Consider the following 8,814-nt stretch of genomic DNA (forward strand, 5'->3'; position numbering starts at 1 on the left):
TATTTTTGTCATTAAAGTTCGACAGTTATCTCCTTGGTATTCAAATAGAAAAAAAATAAAAGTATATAATTTTTCTTAATAAATAAAATGATTGGCATGATTGATTAAAATTAAAATGATGAATGATTTAATAATATGGCATCTGAGAATATGTAATAGAAAGTAAAGAGAGTAAACTGTATAAAACATCACTTTAAAAGCCTTGTAGACGATGATTATTTAATAATAGTAGAACAAAAAATGTGTAAGATGGTACAATCGTAATTCGCATATTCTGCCACACACAATGGCGCACAAATTTGAATTGGTCAATTCTTCTATTATATCGGTATCGGTATATCGGCAGTATCACTTACCATTAGGACCTCCTGCCCGTTCTATAAAAAATTAGTCACAAATAGGCAAAGCGACGATGACGTAGATGCTTGTAAATAATATGTATTTGCCTGTCTTATTCTAATACAGTAAGTTAAAGAGGTTCAATTTCGTGGGAGACTTTCTTTGATCGAATTGTCATACAACTGACGTTTATTATGTGTTTAAAATGATGCTACGTTGTAGAATCTCTTGCTGAGAGAGACATTGAGAATCCGCCAGGATTAAAATTATTGATGTTTCATTTATATTTTTTAGCATACTTAGCAGAATTAAGAATAACAAGAGAACCTACATTCTATTAAAATCTTATCAAATAGCCCATTACCCTGGTTCTCTTAAACCGCACAATTGTAGCACCGACTCTAGTAAGTACATTGATATATTTTTTTTTTTATAAAATAGGGGGCAAACGGGCAGGAGGCTCACCTGATGTTAAGTGATACCGCCGCCCATGGACACTCTCAATGCCAGAGGGCTCGCGAGTGCGTTGCCGGCCTTTTAAGAATTTGTACGCTCTTTTCTTGAAGGACCCTAAGTCGAATTGGTTCAGAAATACTTCAGTGGGCAGCTGGTTCCACATAGCGGTGGTGCGCGGCAAAAATTGCCTTGAGAAACGCTCAGTCGTGGAACGTCGGACGTCGAGGTGATACGGGTGGAATTTTGTATTTTGCCTCGACGTCCGATGCTGAAACTCAGCTGCAGGTATTAATCCGAACAACTCCTCTGAACACTCTCCATGGTAAATGCGGTAGAAGATGCAGAGTGACCCCACATCTCTACGCAACGCCAAAGGATCGAGCCGCTCGGAGAGGGATTGGTCATCGACGATTCGAACCGCTCTTCGTTGGATACGGTCAAGTGGAAGGAGCTGGTACTGGGGAGCCCCCGCCCAGAGGTGAGAACAGTATTCCATGTGGGGCCGTATTTGCGCTTTATAGAGTTGCAAGCGGTGGCCCGGAGTGAAGTACCGTCTCGCCTTGCTGAGCACACCAAGCTTTTTGGAGGCTAATTTAGCCTTTCCCTCCAAATGACCGCGAAACTGAACGTCGTTCGATATGTCAACGCCAAGTATTCCGATGCTGGCTGTGGCTTCAAGAAGAGTGTTTTCGAAAAGAGGAGTAGCGACAAAGGGTATTTTTTTCGCGGAAAACGCGCAAACTTGTGTCTTCTTGGGGTTAAATTGGACTAGGTTTAGTCTACCCCAGTCCGAGACTCCACGTAAAAGAGTTTCGACTTCAGACACAAGTTTGTTCCGGTACTCATCGACAACTGCCCGAGAAATACCTGCCCGGCCAGTGTAAAGAGTATCCCCAGTGCTGTCGTCCGCATAGCAATGAATGTTGCTAAGTTGCAACATGTCATTGATATGCAGAAGAAACAGGGTCGGGGACAGAACACAGCCTTGTGGGACCCCAGCATTCACGGGTTTAAGGTCGGAACATGCTCCGTCGACGACGACCTTGATGCTCCGATCGGCTAGAAAGCTGGAGATCCAGTCGCATAATTTCTCAGGAAGCCCGTAGGCTGGAAGCTTCGAGAGCAGTGCTTTGTGCCACACCCGATCGAAGGCTTTCGCTATGTCCAAACTAACCGCTAGTGCCTCCCCCTTGGACTCAATTGCCTCTGCCCATCTATGAGTAAGGTATACTAGAAGGTCACCAGCCGAACGACCACGACGAAAGCCGTACTGATAATCGCTAATCAGCTGGTGGCCCTCTAGATAACTCAAGAGCTGGCCATTAATAATGGATTCCATTATTTTGGAGAACAAGGAGGTTATTGCGATTGGGCGATAGTTGGATGGATCAGAGTGATCGCCTTTTTTAGGGATCGGATGTATCGAAGCGGTCTTCCAGCACTTCGGGACAGTGCCGAGCGAGTACAGGTACCGGAAAAGGCGCGTCAGGAGCGGAGCCAACTCAGGAGCACATGTACGCAGCACAATTGGAGGGATACCATCCGGCCCGCTCGACTTATGAATGTCCAAGGAAGATAGTGCTCTGCGAACAGCACGTTGCCGGAATGTGATTTCCGGCATTGAGTTATCACACCGCGAAATCGCCGGTGGTGATCTCCCCCGGTCATCCAAAGTCGAGTTGGACGCGAAGAGACAGCCCAAGAGGTCGGCCTTCTCCTTCGCAGTGTGGGCGAGCGAGTCATCCTCTCTGTGCAGCGGTGGTATCGATGGCTGACAAAAATTCCCTTGTACAGCTTTGGCGAGAGACCAGAAGGCTCGGGTCCCAGAAGGGAGTTGGGCCAATCTCTCGCCAAATCTGGCGATGTGCTCTGACTTTTCCTTAGCGATTTCCCGTTTGAAGGACCTGGAGGCTGAGTTATATGCTTTTTTATGTTCGCTGGTATTGGCATCACGAGATATCGCCGCTTCCGCCCATGCATTAAAGCATTCTCGCTTTCGACGCGATGCCGCCTTGCAAGAACGCTTAAACCAGGGCTGTGACTTGCCACCGATCGGCACCGCAGAGAATGGAATAAAAAGTTCCATGCCCTGCAGAACCACTTCGGCGACAAAGGCAGCGACAGAATCTGGAGCTTCCGACGAAAAGCACATAGGCCCCCAAGGGTAGGACGCAAAGAAAGACCGCATCCCATCCCAATCTGCTGACCGATAGTGCCAAATACGACGACAACCCGAAAAACGGGGCCGAGGAGGGCGCGTAGTAGGCACAGTACTCCGGACCACACAATGATCCGATGAACCCAATTGCGGGTCAACAGAGACTTGATAGGTCTCCGGATGTGAGGTCAGCAGAAGGTCCAACAAAGAGGGTTTATGACCATCCACATCTGGTATTCGCGTAATCGCAGGGACCATTTGTGACAGGTCGTAAGCTAAAGCAAAGTCGTGAAAGGATCTTCCCGCGTGATCGGTGGTTTCCGAACCGAGCCAATCGGCATGGTGAGCGTTAAAATCGCCAAGTATCACGATTTCAGCGGTAGGAACCCCTTCGAGCAGGGAATCTGTAGCCATTTGGATGTGCTCAATGAGTCGCTCAGTTTCGGTATTTCCGCTATGGGACCTATACAGGCATGCGTAGAATCGCGGATGGTCATCGCAGTCTACGCGCAGCCAGAGGCTAGATAGGTCCCTTCCTTCAAGCGACCCGAGGCGACGAGAACAGATATCCTCTCTGACGTACACGCAAACTCCCGCCCGCGGCACAAATAAATGTTCCAATTTGTACCCCGGGTAGGAGAGGTAGGAAGTATCAGCCGGGAAGGATATCTGAGTCTCAGTAAGGAAGAATAAGGCCGGCTTCGCAGTTTCGAGGTGAAAGTGAACCGCGTTAAGATTAGAGTTGAGCCCCCTAACATTGGTAAAGTACACTGAGAGCGTGGAAGGGGATGCCTTCGGTAAATTCTTCCGTTTGCCCCGAGATCGAAACCTATAGTTTTTTGAGCAGTTTTTGCCCACCCCAGAATACGAAGGGCAGCCTGTGCATCCACCACCAAATACTGATTGTTCCGATGATGGACGCTCAGAGGGGGATTCTCCACAGCGGAAACGTGTGGTACCCCCCTGGGGTAATCTCTGTTTAAACTGCATCTTCATATTCTGGGGGGGGGGGGAATTGATGGGCTCCGGGAGTCTCACTCACCGCACGAAACGCGAGTACATTAAGATGAACCTATTGCATCACTTCACGCCGGTTTTCTGTGAGACAGTGGTACTGCCCCGGTCGTGCCTGCCCGATTGGCTGAAGCCCGAAAGCAACAGCATGGCACTCCCACTAGTGTTGTTATTTATATAGTTGATTGTTATTTATATAAGTCATTATGACTTACTTTACTGGGGCAGACATGTAATGAGGTGTGTCCAGGCAGCCTACCATTAGGTTCACAATATAAATATGCCTGGTCTGAACGGCTAGAAAGTTCTAATGATTACTGAAAGTACTATTAGCAAAAATTTCAAACTGAACATTTAAACGAACACACTAATCAGCTTTTAACATTTTAGTAATAAAACCATAATTTGTTTTACATTCCATAATTCACATATAAATATGATCCGCAGTTATGATATATGCAAATAACAAGTTCTATTTAAGTGGTTTTTATGTAATTTAGTCGTTGTCCGTATGACAAAATATTTTTCTACGTTACCTTATTTTCATCTCTTTAAAATTCTAATGTAGGCTGAAACAGGAAGTTCTTCTACTTACGTTAAAGGACGTCACGGATAATTGAATCCGTGACTTTGTTACTGTAGCAGCTAAGGTTTTTTCTAACACTCAGCCTAACGATTATATTCATAAAATAGATTGAAAGATATAGGTAGGTAAATTAATGTATATGCTTTAAAATGATTACTATGCGCGATAAGAAAAGGGAAATATATTGTTGTAACATCTTTTCTAAAAAATATTGTACATATTGTTAGAGACATATATTTTTATTTTATATAGCTTATATTCCACTAATTTCCTTACACGATGACATAATTAAACTACTCTAAATTTTCTCACTAAGTGAATGTAATTGTTTGAGAAATAAACTATCTTTGAACCGAAATATATCAGAAAAATACGAAACGTAATTTTTCGCTTTTTCTTAAATAGGTTTTATTTGACTCGATGTCCCAAATTTAAGCTATAATTTCATTGATATCTCATTATCACGCTACTGGCAAAAGTTATCGACTTTATGTATTTATTTACTTAAATGTAACTTTAATTGATATTTAGAAACGTGATTCGTTTTTCTGTTGAGTCATTTGACATTTGACCGCTTTTGGGACAAGCTGTAAAATGGCGGCAAAACCTTGAGCATCAGACAAGTTAACTAAAAATATAATATGACTATAACGTGCGTGTGATACCAAACATATAAAATATATACCGGCATTGATTATACGGTAAATCACATTAATGTTTTGTATTTTAAATACGAAATTACAATATTTCTACAAACTTTCTCATATTTTTTAGTTTCTACAATAATTTTCTATTACGTTTCTGAGGTTATCCAAGCCTGGTAGAAGCATTTCTTAATGGAGTAGAACTAATATAGACCCGGATAGTAACTGTAGATATGAATCCGTGTTATTAATTTTAATGAAGAAAAAGAAACAAAGTTTAAACTGCCATCGATCAACGCAAAGTTCTGGGTATGACAAATGGCTTTACTTTAATAGACTCATTAAAACTTGCCTGTAAAGGTTTTCAAGTTAGATAATAATTGTAAATTACATAACTAAGGCTGCTGAGTGTTTTACTATAAAAACCCGTTACGATAATATTTGAGGAAATCAGTTAAAAAAATTATTAAAAAAGGCTAAAACTTTCTACAGATTCTTGATAATTTTCAAAAATTTATACGACCATAGCATTTTAAAAATAAACAAGTTGTTAGATGCTATACCACAAAATATAATGCGTTGACTATATGTTAACGCATTATTTTTTTTAATAAATTACCAAGTTACCAACAGCGGATTTAAGATGTGTTGCTGCTGTAACATAGAAAACGTAAAATATTTCGGAAAAGTATATGATTTACTGTACATACTATATTGTTTACTTCATTAGGTTTATTTCACCAACACCGTCATTTTATCGAAAACATAATAGAACTACCGTCGGAAATCATTAAAAAAATAACCCTATTCAAAATAACACATTGTAAAATTTTACATAATACAGGTATTGGCCATCTTTGTGAGAGGCTGATGTCTAAATGTAATTAATATATTAAATAAAAAAAATACATACAAATTAACATTTACTGCAGAAGGCAGGCTGTCGTTTTCATAAACCCCACATTATTTAAATTTAATTAACCGCATTATGCGTGACCAGCCTACCGAGCCTTCCCGGAAATGAAACTCACGAATTCCAGCTTATCGCATTGAATGAGCTTGTACTTGTCCAACAACTTAACAAAACGGTTAGTTTTGATGTTTCAATACTTTATCGTAGTAAATTTATTATGTATTATTACACCTTTGTCAGCCGAGTATGTCCAGTAATATATATGAGTAATGTTATTTATAGTTGTATTATAAAGAAAAGAAAATACGGGATGCCCGGATCTTCCTTATTGTTTCTTGCATGTATAGTCCAATGATCACATGTAGCTAACTCAGAAACTTAAAAAATAATTGTCATGACCCCACGAATCTAAATCCATTCTAAGCAAGACTTCATTTCTCAAATGATGATGATGATGACCCTTGACACCCCGGATACACTTGCAGCCCTTTCGTAAAAACATGAAAATGCGGGAAGATAAACTAAGTTATTGGCCCCGTGTTATATGGGGAAAACTTGGTGGTTCCTACCAAAAACATGGTGGGGTGAGGCCAATTGAGGTGGGAAGCACTTTTCTTGGATTGACCTTGAAATTTGCGGTGAAACATATAATTAATAAATTTAACAAAATTTTTGACGCAACACAACTTGGCTTTGGCACTGGCTGTGAAACACGCTTTGCGTACTCTCTTCACTATCGAAACATTTCATGTGTTGTTGAAAGTTAACGTAAAAAATGCAATTACTTTAATAAGCAGAAACACCTTGTTGACAAAGGCGTCTGAAAGCATTCCAGAAATATATAACTAGATTTTACAGTGTTACTCAGAGCAATCAAAGTTAACATACAAGAATTGCGAAAACTCTCTTGAGAAGTTGGTTGTCAACAAGAAGATCCTCTTGCGCCAGCTATTTTTAATCTCGCAATAAATTCTTGCATAAAAAATTTAAAATCAAATTTTAACGTCTGGTATCTTGAGAATGGTACACTAAGAGGTAACGCAGATGTAGTACTTTCAGATATATCTAAGATTATATCAGATATTAGTCTGACTTGAAGGATAGGATAAATGGGAAATATATCTTCATTCTGATAATTTGGGGCCGCTTCACTGCCCATATACAATCATCATAAGTGTCCCAGTGCCTATGAAGTAAGTAGCCATGGACACAATAGGAGCCATTGCCAGAAGATTGCAGGTCGTGTTTCAACCATTTTGGAGCGAATGCCAATGGCATTGGTATGGGATGCCCTCGGGCAAGCAAAGTCTTTCGTCATACTTTGATTTTGTTCCCATTGGAAAAGAGAGTCTTGGGCTGGGCTAAGGGTTTGAAGTGCACAAGCGCTAATTAAAGATTTAAGTTCGCTCGTGGTAGATAGTACCGGTGACCAAACATTATAGTTTTTGAGATTGTAGTGGTATTCTTGGGATCTACTCATTCGACTTTAAAAATTGATTCACCGAAAGCCACGTTATTTGTATCCCGAACTTTCATAAGACATTTTCGTAATATTCGGTTTTGTAAAGTAAGTCTGAATAAAAACGGTAGATTGATAATTTTTCTACGCTACCTCAACGATGAGATATATGATTGAGTTTAGACTATAACTATAGAGAGCAATATAGAGCTTGATAATGCCTACAAAAAGGCAGGCATATTAAATAAAAACAAGTCTGTCTTTTCGTAATAAACTAAAAAACTACAGCACGGAATTTATTATGGTTTTGATCAATGGTTAAGGTTAACTTTTCCAAAATTTACGGGTCACTGTTGTCCGTTTCTGCCCGGGGAAGCTGACTAGTATCAACTAAATAATGAATACCAGCCACACGAGTGCAAACTGTTATGAGTACGAGTCTTTCGACCTTCTGCAATTCTGGGGAGAGAAAAACGAATCTCACAATTATTTTTATAATACATTCTACTATCTCAAAATATTTGAAACATAAACTCACACACTTTAAAGTTTGAAGCATTTTGTATCGTAGCTTTTGTAAAACAAATCACTTTTATTTCTATAAGTTGTTGATATAAATCTAAATAATAATAGACACTCTCTGGGTCGGTTCACTTATACCTATTTCAATACTAGTTATCCCATTTGCTTTGACAGCTGTCACTAGTGCATATTCCCTTTACACTGACAAGGGACTAACAAGATATGGTCTTGTGGGAACAGAGGCTCTCAAGTAGTGATATATTATATTTTGAATTTGAGTAGAATTTGTCGAATGCTAACGAATAAATGTATTTATTTATTAGCATACAGGAAAGATATACAAATATTTATTAATGTATCCAGATTAACCCCTTGAGAAACTTCAACAATTTTTTTATAAGGTTAGGGGGGCGAAGGTTCCCAAAGGACGCCCAAAAAGGAAAAGCATCACAGCCAATTTTAGTGGGTACTGTTGATAATGTTAAATTGTACGCCACTTTTTAGCGTAGATCGCCGGTCGAGGTCGCCGTTATATGTATTTATTATTTCCAAAATATATGTTTACAGGTGGAGATTAGATTTAAAATATGGGAATAATAGTTGTTCACAAAAAAAGTAAGGTTAAGAAGAAAGACAATCAGATCAATCAATCAAGATAGAAGTACAAAAACAAAGTTTACTGAAGCTTAATTATTCACAGCGTTTATCACGTGAACTTCAATA

This window comes from Pieris brassicae, chromosome 2 (assembly GCF_905147105.1).
Source record: "Pieris brassicae chromosome 2, ilPieBrab1.1, whole genome shotgun sequence".
In the NCBI taxonomy this organism is placed as follows: Eukaryota; Metazoa; Arthropoda; class Insecta; order Lepidoptera; family Pieridae; genus Pieris; species Pieris brassicae.